The sequence below is a fragment of the Rattus rattus genome, chromosome X (genome assembly GCF_011064425.1).
Source record: "Rattus rattus isolate New Zealand chromosome X, Rrattus_CSIRO_v1, whole genome shotgun sequence".
Taxonomy (NCBI): domain Eukaryota; kingdom Metazoa; phylum Chordata; class Mammalia; order Rodentia; family Muridae; genus Rattus; species Rattus rattus.
Genome location: NC_046172.1, coordinates 103,733,368 through 103,749,297, shown reverse-complemented (window position 1 = coordinate 103,749,297; position 15,930 = coordinate 103,733,368). Strand labels below are relative to the sequence as shown.

Genomic DNA, 15,930 nt, shown 5'->3' with positions numbered 1-15,930 from the left:
ATTGCTCGCACTTTCCTCCCTGGGCTTAGCACAGGAGTTATGCAGAGGTTTGGTTCAGTCATGGTGGACTCAGCATGCTCATTGTACATTCTTGCTGAGTAGCCCCGATGTGCTGTCCAGTGGGCGGTGGAATTATCTGATAACACAGTGCCCTCTCCTGGCCACTGTGTAGCAGGTTGAATGATGGCGATACTGCAAAAGGAGCCCACAGCCCCAGGGAGAGGTTGGCCTGAACAAGTCACTGTGAAGGCCACAAAGCAGGACAGGGAGCCTGCTTGAGCCCGGTTCTCCAATGTCAGTCTTTACATGGGGGCCTTGGCCAAGATTGGTCACAGTTAGGTGTTTGCAAGAAAGATGTCTTCAGGGATTCAACTGGATCCTGGGGTCACTAGAAGGCCATGAGGAGACTAAGGTACACCATTCCCAAGGATGCAGAGTCTGCATGCTATCCAGGTGTCACAAGAGAGGACAAGTAGCAGATAATCAGTAGGCCTCCTCATGGCTGCTCTCATGAGGAAGTATGGTCAATTTGAGAGCTCAGAGGCCCACAACTCTACATGCTTCCCTGGGCATCGTTTCACCCTCAGAGGACTATACTATGCTGATACTAGCACCCAGCCCTGCACTTAGTATTATTCAGTTGATTGTGGATCATTACAACCCTCATCGAATGAACAGGGGTTGGAAACAAATGAATGAACCTGTGTGTGTTTGTCGCTATGTCTCTGTCTCTGTGTCTCTCTTCATCTGTCTCTCTCATCTCTGTCTCTGTCTCTCTTTCTCTGCACGTGTGTGTGTGTGTGTGTGTGTGTGTGTGTGTGTGTGTGTGTGTGTGTGTGTGTGTGTAATGCCAGTACTTTCAGTCAGGTATTCTCTTATTCTGGCAACAGAGTATCATATTGGAGCATATGAATATCTCTTTCAACTCATGACAACCTAGCTTGTGGTCCCACTCTCTAGTCAGAGTCTACAAGGTGTGATGCCTATATGTTGGGGAGCCTGGGGAAAGAGTGATAAGGCTTATCCCCCACCCCAAGGCCTCATAGCCTGCTGGAAGATGTCGCTTGCCATGGGAATTAAGATTGCTAAGGCCCATGTAGTGGAAGGCAGTTCATGATCCCACTCTGGCTTTTTTTTACATGGGTCATGGAAGGATTGGGGTGAATGGAGTCACAAGGGACAGGGATGACTCCCACTTGGTCACTGGGTGCAGGATGAAGAGTCAAGTCTTGGCTCATAATAGGCTCAGGAAGCTTCCCATTTCGCTTGTCACTTGCTGTAATTGCATGTGGCACACTTTTGCTCTCCAGCATCACCATGGGTTGCTCTATCTAAGGGAGTCTTAATTTTATTGTCAGTCCCACAGCAGGGTTCCTGTCCAAGTACCTGTTGTCAGGACTCTTTTTTGGGAACCCATGTATACTTCACCTCTACTGAAGGTTCTGTTGTGGTGCCTTCACAACGTGCACATATTTTAGTACCCCTTATATGCTTCTTAACTCTAGCTGTCTGTCCTCGTATTCTCTCCCACAGCCCCTCTTCTTTGCCCTTTCTAACTTAACCTTCCCATTACAGCCCCCCAATTCATCCACAAATAATTATTCTATTTCATTTTCTTAACAAGGATTGTCTGTTCCCTCTAGCCCCTTATTCTATACCTACCCTCTTGGCAGAGAAAGTGAGGCCTCCCTCATAGACAGCATCATTCGAGACGTCTCATCTGGGCCTCAGTTCACCTTTTCTGTTAGCTGTATCTTGTAGTAAGAAAGCTGTGTGGGTTATGAATGGAAAAGAATCAGGGACATGTTCTTCTAGGCAGCCATCATTTTAAAAAGTGAGTTGCCTACTGGAGGTAGGGACAACAAACATCTTCCCTTGCATGAGAGAATGACACTGTTAGCTCTCGTGAGGAATGAAGAACAAAGATGCCAGAACTATCTTAAGTATAAGCAGAAGTATCTGAGAGTGACTACAGGCCATGGGAAAGCATGGGTTAGTCTCAATACCTGGGAACCATTTTTTGAGGAGAGCTCCCATACTGGATCACAGACACCCCTCCAGGCAGAGGGCTGACAGTGAGAAGGTAGTTCCTTAACTTCTACTGGAACTGTTGGTTTTAATCTCAAGTTGATCTAGGATGTCTGCTGGCATTCTGCTATCCTCCCTCCTAAAAGACGAATGAATTAGACCCACACAACCCAGGGGGAAAGGATTTCATATTCTAGATTCAGCTCGGCTGTGGTTGGAATATCCCTTAAATGATGGAGAATCCTGCCCAGGGCAGCAGGATTTGTTTGTTTGCTTGTTTGTTTGTTTATTTTCTTTTGTTTCTTAAGACACAGTTTCTCCATGTAGTCCTGGCTGTCCTGAAACTCACTCTGTATACCAGGCTGGCCTTGAACTCAGGAATCCTACTGCTTCTGCCTTCTAAGTGCTGAGATTAAACGTGTATGCTACCACTGCCTGGCACAGGAGTGAGACCTGTCTTGTAGGAGGTCAGGAAAATGGATTCAAAACTTGTATGTTCAGCTTTTCTTTTATTTAAGCCCTCTGCCGAGAATTCTGTGCTTCCCACAGGCCCTCTGTCCATACCTCCTATCTCTCAGTCCTCAGGGGATCTAGTTCCCCTTTCCTTTGGAGACATACTACTGACTAGTCACTACTCTGCTCCTTCCCCACTTACAGGAATTTTCCCCTATGAGTGTGAATGAAAGGGACTCTTGACCAGACTTAATTCATCTCTCATTTTTCTTCTGAGAGCCAAGAGAGGTAAGTCAGGCTGTGGGCAGCCAAACTGAACAAATACAGATTTTTAAACAAATTACCCAGCTCTATGACTTTGCCTGGAAATATATGTTGCAAAGGGGTGTAGAGGGAACATTGGAATGTTTGAGGAGAATATTGGAGGTTTAAGCCACAGGGGAGCCAAGATCCCCCACACTCACATTGCCACTAAAACTGGCTGATTTTTCTTTTATCTGATGCTTGTAGCGGGTACAGCTAACGAAGTGCTCGTCCACACACACGTCATAGAGGCTTTCTTCCCGAGTGAAGGTATCTTGACCAGTAACTCCAGTAAGAAAGTTTTAACAGGGCTTTTTTCAGTTAATTCCTGCCGATGTTGTTAGCATCAAGTTGATGATGTTCTAGTACGTACCTGCTGCTCCTCTGTACTAGCTTCTCATATTCACACAAAACCAAAGGTATGGTATGGCAGACTGTAAACTGCAAAATACAGGGCCAAACCACTTGGAGCTCGAGCTAGGGGATCAGACTGCAAAACACCACCTGGCCAGAAGAGGGCACCAGATCTCCTGGAGCTGGAGTTAAGGATCGCCGTGAGCCTCCATGTAGCTAGGAATTGAACCTGGGTCCTCTAGAAGAGCGGCCAGTGCTTTTAAGCCCTGAGCCATCTCCTCAGTCACCCTATGTGGGGAGCCGACTTGCCTGAGACCCCAACATTGAGCTGGTGGTCAGCGTTGCTCAGTAGCAAGGCTTGCCAGAAGTGTTGATACAAATCTGGTGCTCCAACAGGTTTGCTAAGCGGAAGCTCCTACCTTTTGTTGGGACCTAATCTTACAGACCGAGGGCTCGTGACCTCGCAAAAGAGTCAGCTTCCTACAGACCCCTACAGACCCAGGGCTTGTGACCTTTTGCTGAAAGCCAATTTCCTATAGAACCACGAATTGTGACCTTCTGCTAGGGGCCAACTTCCTACAAGACCTAGGCCAACATCTCGCAGGAGTGAGCCAACTACCCTATTGGCTAGCACATCAAGGTCTCCCGCCCCCTGAAGACGTCCTCCTCCCCCTGCCTTGCTACTGTACATAACCAGAACCTGCAAGCATTAAACTTGTCGCCTTGTTAAGACTCTTGTCTTGGCGTCCTTCTTCGTGTCTCTTGTCCTCCATTCTCTTCCAGGTACCCTCCGGACCCTCGTTGACTGTCCTGCTGGACGGGACTTTTGTTTTGAGGGGGTAACAAAAACAGTATAAAAATGATATTCAGACTAAACAACAACAAGATGGCTAATATTACATGGATGGGAAAACAGGACCAAAAAAAGAAAAAAAAAAAAAAAAGGAATCCCCCTGTCTTTGATGAGGAGTACAGAGAGTATAGGAGCCAAAGGTTCTTTTTATCAGGTTTTATGAGGAATATTTGATATATTTCCGGAAGGGACTGGAGTGAGAGAAAATAAATGTTCTACTCGACTGTTTAGATGCACAGCCATTGCAGGGTTAACTTGGGTTTTGGGCTCTAGATGTGGTCTCTTTTCAGCCCTTTCTTGTTTGTATGGAGTACTCCCTCATTTCAAGGACATTTTGATAGTGTTCCAAGGATCTTTTTTTTTTCTTTTCTTTTTTTTCAGAGCTGGGGACTGAACCCAGGGCCTTGCGCTTGCTAGGCAAGTGCTCTACCACTGAGCCAAATCCCCAACCCTGTGTTCCAAGGATCTTATTAAAACGTTTGACCTTTTTCTAACTCAGGAGTTCTGTGAGAAAACACACATACACCCAGTCACACACGCGCAGAAGGAAGTAAAAGTATGGGGTTTTAATAAGATAAGGTTTCTGTACAAAGGTTAAGATGGTTGGGTGTTTTTCCAAGATGAAAAAAAACCCCTAAAACCATAAAATATCTGAGTATAAATGATGAGACTTAAAGGTGATATATATTATTAACAGTTGTAAATAAAAGTTCAATATATTGCTATCAAATCTTTACTTAAATCAATGGAGTTCTCTTAAGTTATTACATTTGGCAAAAGTTTTAAACTATTGCACTTGGTAAAAAGTATTGGCTTTAAAAGCAAAGATCTGGTTAAGAGCACTGGCTGCTCTTCCAGAAGACCTGGGGTCCATTTACAGTTTCAAGCAGGACAACCTTCTGTAACTTGAATTCCAGAGGAACTGATGCCCTCTGCTGGCCTCCATGAGTAAGAGACATACATATGGTGCCTTAGCATTCCTGCAAGCAAAACACCCACACACATAAAGACAAATGAACTTTCAAGAAATGTGTCTAATCAAGGTTTATTTAAAATTGTTTTCTTTTCAGACTTTCTGTAAATACTACCCAGTATGAGACTGACGTAGTGGACATTCTTGGTATTCAATAACCATACTTGGAGACCTAGACTAATGTAGTCAGAGGGATTAAAAGGGACAATATTATACCCCTTGACCTCCAAGCCCAACCTTGTCCCAGAAGACAGTGGAAAGCTCCCAAATGTCCTTGTGAGTCACTGGGTCACTGGTTCTTTTTATCAGGGAAGCCATGGAAACTGAACTGTGTGGACTCTAACCAAAGTGCATAGAGGGGAATGGACCCAGAGGAAATAATTTCATCCATATGGTCAAGCAAAGGCATGGCTTGGCAAGGCTTTCCCCCCCTTATCTTCACATAGATGGAACAATTGGTAAAAGGAAGCTAGTGAACTCCTGAGGACCAGTTTCTAAACTGGCTTTGACAATTAAAAATGGTTCATTGTCTCCACCTGCATGCCTGAATGCTCTTAAACACACATTAGGAAAGCAGAAATGAGTGCTATGTTTCTTTTAGAGTCCACGGACTTCCTTCCTCAGACATCAGTCTTAATTAACCATATGGAATGATAGTTTGACAATTCTTTCTCACAGTGACTTTCATTTTATTAAAGAAATGTTCCCCTGATATAGGGCATTATGACCTTGGCTCAGTTCAGCACTTCGGTCCTTATCTATAGCCAGGAAAGGCAGACCCATTATTGTTTTAACCTAAAAAGTTTTAAAAAAGGATTAAATTTCTTCTCTTTCTTCATCTCTAGAAGCCATCTGGGAGAGGCATCACATGGTGATTTGTACTAGTCATGGTTCTCTAGAGTCTCAATACTTAGGGATAGTCTCTATATAGTAAGGGGATTTGTTATGATGACTTACAGTCTGCAGTCCAACTCCAGACAATGGTCAGCAGTGAATTGGAAGTCCAAGGATCTAGTAGTTGCTCAGTCCCACGAGGCTAATTGTTTCAGCTGGTCTTCTGCAGAAGTAGGTTCTAACAGATGTGCTGGCAACTGGGTGCAAGTAGGTGGAGGGGAGTGAATGTGCCTTTTCCCAATGTCCTCATGTAAGTCTCCAGCAGAAGGGGTGGCCCAGATTAAAGATGTGTACCACTACTCTGTATCTGGGACTTGCTTTGTCTCAGGTTGACCTTGAACTCAGAGATCTCCTTGCCTTAATCCCCTGTGCCTAAGCTTTTCATAGCCACTGGGCTTCAAGATCATCTCCATGCCAAGATCCAGGCCAGAAACTTGTCTCTCTCTGCCTCAAGATCTGGATCACAGGTGAGCCCTCCAATTTTGGATTGTAGTTCATTTCAGATATAGTCAAATTGACAACCAGGACTAGCCATTACGTGATTCAAGACAGCTATCAAGTTCTTGGAAGCAGATTCTGGGTTTATCACTCACAGATCTAGTATGGATGTCAAAGGAAAATAAAGTGAGGAAGGAGGGACCCAAAGGATGGATGCTTTCGTGAATCCATCAAGAGACCTTAACAGACTTTGATTTAAATATTTTGGAAACATGCCATTCTGGCATCTTCTGGTTGTCTGCTTAAGATTTTTAATACTAGTAGCTCTTGGCTTTACTTCTCCCCTACATCTCTAGCTAGATGCTTGTCAAGTATCTCCTTTCGTGGCTGTTATACAAATGGAATTACTGATGCACTTTTGGGGTCCTCCAGATAGGCTCACCCAGAGAGGTACTTCAACAGTCACATTCAACTACTGCACCCTGATCTGGGAAGATATATTTGGTTGTTGCTCAGGCTGCCTAAATGACAGTTGGGTTACCTCTTCTGAGGGAAAAATGATGCTGCAGACAGTAAACAGATTGGACAGGGATTAGGGTAGAAATTCTAAAAATAACAGTTTTTAAAATGCTCTTGCTTCTCAAATCAGGAATGCCAAAAAGGAGCTTTGGTTTCTTATCCCTTCCTAAGTGAGCACTTCTTCTTGGAGGCCATCTACTGAGAAAGAGAACTTCAAACATCAATCCAAACATTAATCCATTCTTGTGAACAAAAACTTGACCTCTAGACGTTAGTGGTAAAAATGGGATCACAGCTGTTCTGCAATTTTATGTCACCTCCTAAATGATCTCAGTGTTATCTCCTCAGAGTGGGGAGAATGGGACCTACCTCTAGGCGGAGACACGCCCTTGTCTCCTTCTATAAGTACTACTCCTGTGGGGCTAGTCAGACTCCTGGCTAGAAGGTCAACCCTCTGAAGGTGGGTTCACCTTAAGACAATATACTTTTTTCTTTCCAGAGTTCCTGTCCCTTAGTACAGTTCCCAGAAGCCATGACACCTTGACACCTTGAGGCATGGCACCAGAAAGGCCTAACAATTTCTTTTTCTTTCCCATTGTCTTTTTCCTTTTGGATGCTGGCCAGAGCCTAAAGATGCTTTCAAACTCCCTAGCTGATGCCATGAGTTTCCTCTTTGTCTAAAGCTCCCCTCCCCACCTTGTGTCTGCCTTGTGTCTGTCCAGGTGGCTGACCTTCACGAAGTCTCACCTCAAGCAGCGTGGCCTTTGTTCCTTTTCTTCTCTACCCCAGGTCTTCCCTTGCAGGCAGCTGTGGGGTTTGTAGCTTGCCTAGGATGAGTTTTTCTTTTTGAAATAAATTGTCCTCCAGCTTCTATTTAAGTCTATGATTTCCATTAATTTACATTTGTGTCTGCTTTTAAACTTGTTCTTTTACTAATGAGACTAAGAAATCCAAAGAGAGGACCCCAGTTTCCAGGTATCATATTGTGGCTCTGTTGAGATGGCAAGATTTCCAGACATGTCTTTCCTGACTTTTATGTTTTTTTTTTTTTTGGTTCTTTTTTTTCGGAGCTGGGGACCGAACCCAGGGCCTTGCGCTTCCTAGGCAAGCGCTCTACCACTGAGCTAAATCCCCAACCCCGACTTTTATGTTTTTGAGACAGGGTTTCTCCGTGTAGCTGTCACTGTCCTGGAACTCACTCTGTAGACCTGGCTGGCCTCAAATTCAGAGATCTGACTGCATTTGCCTCCTGAATGCAGGGACTAAAGGTGTGCACAGAGAAAATGAGCCAATTTCTGTACTCTCAGATGGCATCAGAACTTGCTGTTGCTATTAAACAGTTGTTCTGTCAAACCACTTTCTAAATATTTAGGTTTATACCCATAGACCTGGGCTGCTCTCTACTCAGAGACGCTTCTTTGTGCAGTGGGCAGCCATCTTTGGGGAGATACATAAGGAGTCAAGGTGCTAAGAATAGGAGACTTAGTGCTGAGTCCCAATTAAGCCCCCTGTTGCAATTCCTCCCACAGCCCACCAAGGCTTAAGGAACATCCTGGATGTGGAAATGAACAGAACGGAAGAGCTGGAGGATGGAGAGCAGGGCCGTGGAATTAAGTCTTCTGGACATAAGATGGTTATTGAACTCATGATACATGGCAGCTGGAGCTGCCTACAGACAAGCCAGCCAACATGCTAACATAGATCAGGGCAGGGATCTTCAGATCTCACCCTTTATCAAGAACCTATTGGCAGTTGCTGGGTGCTGGGGGAGGGAACGCCATTCTTCTTTGAGGGTTAGCCACTAAAAGGAGTCCCATACTTCAGTGGATGGCTCCACATTCATACAAACATGGGCAGCACTAATTGGAGTTAGTGGGCCAGAAAAAAAAATGTTAAGCCATTTGCGTTGGCATTGCTCTCCACAGAAGTCACACACTAACAAAACTCCTGATACCATGCATTAGAAATACCTTTTCAAATGGTTCAACAGGATAATAATAAAGGTGACTCCCCAAATAATATGGGCTACTGATGCAACCCTTAGTTGCCTCGAAGAGGTTGAGGGTGGTACCCTGTTGCTGAAGACACTGCACACTTAGGGCATAGGATCAAATGGTTCAAACTGGATCTGACCTGAAAGCCTCTTTTCTATAGTCTAGTTTCCATAGTTCCATAAAATACTATGCAAGGTGCCATTGGAGGGAAGCAATTTAACAGCCCTCCTCATTTTCAACAACAATTACCCACAGCACGATATACGTAAAAAAGTGCAATAAAGGGCACTTACATGTTGATGGTAATCACCAGCTGTTTAATTTGACCTAAGGCCTACTCAACAGGAGGGAAATTATGCCTGGTACTAGAAACCCAGCCATCATCATAGAGCTAAGGTCCTTAGAAAAAATATACTCTCTGCACTTTGCTAGAATGTTTAGCCAGATAATTACTCCTAATGGATATGCATGCAAAAATTCTCTGTTGTAAAATTCTATTTCAATTTATGATTTGATTTTCATGAGTGAAAGTGATGAACTTTTTACCATGTGACCATGTATTCTGAAAGATGTATAAGCTTGGAAGACAAGGACAATAGTCAGGAAACTGAGCTGAGAAGTCTTTAGAGAGAACACATTTAGGCAGAACTGAACTCAAGAAGAACTTAGAAGTATAGGTATAGCTTTGGGAGAAAAGGCATTGAGAGTGAGAGCATTATTGGGACATCAGAGCAGGAGGAGAGAGCAAGATTAGAAGGGGGATGCAGAGTAGAATAACTTAGAAACTATAGGAAACATAAAATACTAAGAGCAATGTGCAGAATGCAGAGTGCAGAGGAAAATGGGAAAAAAGAAACTGCAGAGAGATCAGAAGAAGCAGGCAGGCTTCTCTTGAACATGGGACAGAACAGATCCTTTCTTAATAACAAGGCAGACTTAGTCTTATTAAAGGAACAAAGTTTCTTCTTACAAACTTGGGTTTAATTCATTTAGCATTAAAAAGGTATAAGCTTTTTTCTTTTGCTATGCACTGAAGATTGGAGCTCATTTTTTATCTAGAATGAGTGAGTTCTTTTGCTCCATATGCATATGTAAGTATGAATGTGTGTGTCTAAGTATGTAATTGTGAGAATGTATGCAAGCTGAACCCAATTGTTGAATGGAAATGTATAAATGCACATGCATGAATTCTGTATATGAATTTATGTGTTTCATCAGTGTGTCCCTACAGGCCACCATTGATGGAGCTTTGTGACCTAAAGTTCCTCCTGATTCCTGGCTCCTGGTCCTGGCCCCTGACCCCTGACCCCTGGTTCCTGGCTCTTACCTCTTTGCACTTGTGTTCAGTCTCAGAAAGTATTATTAGAGTGGTGGGTACAAGGATGGTTCCCTAGGGATCCCTCATGACCACCTAGAAAATGTGGCCTGAGACTCATCTGGTAGAACCATGAGCATTGGATTCTTCTATGTTACCAATGCCATATGGAGTGCCTGTGATTAAGCTGTGCTTGAAGTCACAGGGGAAAGGGGCCGGCTTAGCCTGTTGAATGATAATCACCGTGAAGAAAAACAGCCAGGCGTTCAGATTGAGGCCTGAAGCTATGGGTGTAGCAGCTGCTTTCTCGAGATTCAAATACTCAATGGGACAATTGGTATTGTTCAGTGGTAGATGGCTTCCTAGTGTGACACTGGGCTTCATCTTCAGAGCCACAGGAAAGAAGGCACGAGGAATGACTATGGTCATGTGCCTGGGATTCACCCACGGCGAGGTCCAGCTATGGGTCAGGGTAGAGAGTCAGCTGAGACATTGCCTCTCCTCTACCGTTTTAAAGCTTTTGATAGTTTTTCCAGTTTTAAGTGACATGTCTAGATTATGAGGGGCCCCAAGTCCTTGATACTGTCCCGCTACCACATCATAGTATACAGACATCTGACCACAGATAGGAAACTGCCTCTTGATGCCCTTTTGCTACTCTTGATAAGTGTTCGTTTTGTTAGGAAAATACAGAAGTCTAAAATGTACTCTCATTTTCAGGCTTACAAGCAAAGGGCCGTCTTTGACACATCACCTTCATTGTGAAGTCAGCAATGAGGAAGAAGGAACCTGGAATTTTTGATAGCAGGGTGTTTCCGGCAGTGCCTTAGGCAAGGCTTCAACATCAGGCCAGAGTTCCATACTTCCTGCTCCTGCTGAAGGAGGTTTCCCCTCCCGGGAGCACTAGAAACAAGCATCTAGCTTCTCTCTCTCTTTCCACCATTTAAGGTTCTGATTCCCCATTTTGTCCCAGACAGAGTCACTAAAACATTGTTTCTTAAATGCATAAGATAGACATTTAACTATTACTTCTGCCAGACCCAAGTGTTCCTCTTCATGCTCTTTATGACCTACTAACCCTGCCCCCATCACCCTTCTCCCAAGACCCCCTCAGCAGGAACCAGGTAGAGAGGTAACAGGAGAGGAAACTGACCAGAGAAGTCCTAGGAAAGGTGAAGGCAGAGAGCCTGGAGGCAGGAGAAAGGTTAACACTGACCATAAAGATTAAGACACTCCATCTTCCCTTGTTCTTCTGGGATGGCGGCCATTATGTGTCCCAGCCCTGCTCCTGATCTGATCTGCCTTTTGCAATAATTTTAATAAAAACGTTCTTTTTCTGTGAAGGAAAGCAATGGACAATTTTCTAGACAAATACCAGGTATCAAAGTTAAATCAGGATCAGATAAACCATTTAAACAATCCCATAACTCCTAAAGAAATAGAAGCAGTTATTAAAAGTCTCCCAACCGAAAAGATCCCAGGACAAGATGGGGTTAGTGCATAGAAGACCTCACTATTCCACAAAATAGAAACAGATGGAACACTACCCAATTCCTTATATGAAGGCACAATTACATTTATACCTAAACCACACAAAGACCCAACAAATGGTGCTGGTTCAACTGGAGGTCAGCATATAGAAGAATGCAGATCGATCCATGCCTATCACCCTGTACAAAGCTTAAGTCCAAGTGGATCAAGGACCTCCACATCAAACCAGATACACTCAAACTAATAGAAGAAAAACTAGGGAAGTATCTGGAACACATGGGCACTGGAGAAAATTTCCTGAACAAAACACCAATGGCTTATGCTCTAAGATCAAGAATCTACAAATGGGACCTCATAAAACTGCAAAGCTTCTGTAAGGCAAAGGACACTGTGGTTAGGACAAAACGGCAACCAACAGATTGGGAAAAGATCTTTACCAATCCTACAACAGATAGAGGCCTTATATCCAAAATATACAAAGAACTCAAGAAGTTAGACCTCAGGGAGACAAATAACCCTATTAAAAAATGGGGTTCAGAGCTAAACAAAGAATTCACAGCTGAGGGATATTGAATGGCTGAGAAGCACAGAAAGAAATGTTCAACATCTTTAGTCATCAGGGGAATGCAAATCAAAACAACTCTGAGATTCCACCTCACACCAGTGAGAATGGCTAAGATCAAAACCTCAGATGACAACAGATGCTGGCAAGGATGTGGAGAAAGAGGAGCACTCCTCTATAGTTGGTGGGATTGCAAGCTGGTACAACCACTCTGCCTTAAGCAGGAAATCAGTCTGGAGGACCCTCAGAAAATTGGACACTGTACTACTTGAGGACCCAGCTATATCACTCCTGGGTATAAACCAAAAAGTTGCTCCAACATACAACAAGGACACATGCTCCACTATGTTCATAGCAACCTTATTTCTAATAGCCAGGAGCTGGAAAGAACCCAGATGTCCTTCAACAGAGGAATGGATACAGAAAATGTGGCACATCTACCCAATGGAGTACTACTCAGCTATTAAAGCAATGACTTCATGAAATTTTAAACAAAATATCTTCCTGAGTGAGGTAACCCAATCACAAAAAACCATGCATGGTATGCACTCACTGATAAGTGGATATTAGCCCAAAAGCTCTAATGCTTCACTCCTTCTTAGAAGAGGGAACAAAATATTCACAGGAGGGGATATGGAGACAATGTTTGGAGGAGAGAATGAAGGAATGGCCATTCAGAGCCTGCCCCACCCCATATGTATACGGCCACTGAAACTAGATAAGATTGACGAAGCTAAGAAGTGTATGCTGGGCCAGTGTGTGGAAATTAGTATGGAGGTATCCATAAGGCCTTGCAACTGCTCTATTTCTATAGAGAAGCTGGCGGCTGGTGCCAGGGGCTTCTGAGTTCTCGAGGAGGCTGCAAGGCCATGTTGGCTTGGCGCGTGGTATGCGGCGCCTGGGGGTCCCTTCGCGTGGCCGTCTGGCCTCCCGGGGCACGGCTCGGCCGGGGCGGCTTCCGCAGGGCCCTGCTGCCACCCGTGACCTGCTGCCTGGGCTGCCTGGCAGAGCGCTGGCGGCTGCGAACGGCTGCGTTCGCCTTGTGGCTGCCCAGCGCCAGCCCGCGGACCCACTGCTCAGGCGCGGGGAAGTCAGCCCCGAGAGCCCGCCTTTGGAGGAGGTGCAGAGCCCATCATTGGAGGAGGTGCCACTGCGCAGGTCCTCAGTGCCAGGCGCGTCAGGGCGCGCGCCACCAGCTCGTATGAAAATCCATGGACAATCCCAAATTTGTTGTCAATGATGAGAATTGGCCTGGCCACGGTGTTGGGCTATCTATCTGATTCTTGAAGAAGATTTTAATGCTGCACTACGTGTTTTTGCTTTAGCCGGGCTAACGGATTTGTTGGATGGATTTATTGCTCGAAACCGGGCCAATCAAAAATCAGCTTTGGGGAGTGCTCTTGATCTACTTGCTGATAAAGTTTTTATCAGCATCTTATATATTAGCTTGACCTATGCAGATCTTATTTCAGTCCCACTCACTTACATGATAATTTCAAGAGACGTATTGTTGATCGCTGTTGTGTTTTATGTCAGATACCGAACTCTGCCAACACCGCGGACACTAGCTAAGTAGTTCAATCCTTGCTCTACCAACGCTAAGTTAAAACCAACATTCATCAGCAAGGTCAATACAGCAGTCCAGTTAATTTTGGTGGCAGCTTCTCTGGCAGCTGCAGTTTTCAATTATGCGGACAGCATTTATCTTCAGATACTATGGTGTTGTACAGCATTCCCTACAACTGCATCAGCATACAGTTAGTATCACTATGGTCGGAAAACTGTTCAGGTGATAAAGGGAAATGACAGGCACCCAGATCCAGCAGCAAGGAAGCGACTTGCGTCATCGGCAGCAGCACCAGCGAAAGCTACTGGACTTTCCTGATCTTGGTGTTCAGCTTGTGAAAGGTCTTGTCAGACAAACCGTGTCTTCAAAACCGAAGAAATGTACGTCAAAAATAAGCTTGATCATGGGCCTATACGGAATTTCTAGTGTATTTTTAAATACAAATGAAAATATAATGTAGAATTTTTAATCTTAGGTTTTTGATTAATTGGTGAGATGAATTATTCCAGTTTTTTAAAAATGTTTTTAAGAAACAGTTGGTAACATGGAAACAAAGGAAAGCAGGAGGGAATCCCCAGATTAGATACATACCACACACGGCATGGCTATACATGGTTATGCTTGAATTTTTTTTTTCTTTTTTCTTTTTTTCGGAGCTGGGGACCGAACCCAGGGCCTTGCGCTTGCTAGGCAAGCGCTCTACCACTGAGCTAAATCCCCAACCCCTTGAATTTTTAATCTATAAACACATAACCGTTCATGTGACTAATGCTTGGTCGTTTGAAAAGTGAGAGTAGACCTAGCTATGGGTAGTGCAAAGGCATACAGAGCATTAAAATGCAGTAAGTTTTGAAAAGAAAAAAGAAAAAACAAATTGGAAGGCATTGAAGTTCACCAGTAGTCTTCCAGTCTTTCACTACCAAACAGTTTCTGTATCAGGATAACAGATAACACAGGTCAAAAGGGAGACCACAAGTATTAGGCTTCACATCTCAAAGGCAGAGAATTACATCATGCCTTCTCACTGTTTCTAATGGGGTATTTGTATGATACTGGAACTTGTACTCATATGTCATGTAAATAGTATGAAACTTTCTATTTTTCAAAGTTTTTTTAACTTTGGGAAATCTTCTATTGTTAACATCATAAAAAAATAAAAAAGCTAGAAGTAAAAAAAAAAAAAAAAAAAAGAAGTGCAGGCTGACAGGAGCTGGAGCTGGCTGTCTCCTGAGAGACACAGCCAGAGCATGACAAATACAGAGACAAATGCTAGCAGCAAATCACTGAACTGAGTACAGGACCCCCTTAGGGAGAATTAGAGGAAGGATTGAAAGAGCTGAATGAGCTTGCAACCCCATAAGAACAACCTTGCCTGCCAACCAGAGCTTCCAGGGACTAAGCCACTACCCAAAGACTATACATGGACTGATCCTGGGCTCCAACCTCATAGGTAGCAATGAATGGCCTAGTAAAGGCACCAGTGGGAGGGGAAGCCCTTGGTCCTGCCAAGGTTGGAACACCAGTGCAGGGGAATGTCAGGAGTGGGGGGTGCGGAGAGGTTAGATGGTTGTGGAGGGGAACAACCTTATAGAAGAGGGGGGATGAGATAGGGGACTCATGCCCGAGAATCCTGGAAAATGTAAATAAAAATCCAATAATAAGTAAATAGAATTAATTTTTCTGAAATATGTACAAATTCAGTTTTAAACTTACAAGTTTGGCTCCTGATACAGGAACAATTAAAAATTTGTAGTACCTATATTTTCATTCATTTCATACATGTCAAAAATTTTCAGTCAACAGAAATTAACATCAATGTCACAGAATAATTTTGACAAAACAAAAGATAAAAAAATAAACCTCATGATGATAAAAAAAGAATATACAAGAAGAAAAGAACATCAATTACATAGTTCATAGGACAAAGCCATTCATGTCCTAAGTTAGGCTAGAGATGGAGTACCCTTTCAAACTACGTGGGCTGACTGACTGACCTTCACTTTCTGTCCATCTACGTTCATGTGCTCTGCCAGCTTATTTCTGTGGATAAAAGGACAACTATTTAATATTCCATATTATGCAGGAAATAAACTACAGTTTGCATACTCTGTGCATGTTTTTAAAATTTTCTATCTCTTCTGACACCTTCACAATTCCTTTTCAGTAGTTCTTAGACAGGGCATTGT

The 15,930-nt window shown here is 43.8% G+C and overlaps 1 pseudogene; it reads left to right on the top strand.

Annotated features, from left to right (window-relative positions):
- Window positions 1-13,046: 13,046 nt before the first annotated feature.
- LOC116888126 lies at window positions 13,047-14,062 on the top strand (annotated as a pseudogene).
- Window positions 14,063-15,930: the final 1,868 nt, after the last annotated feature.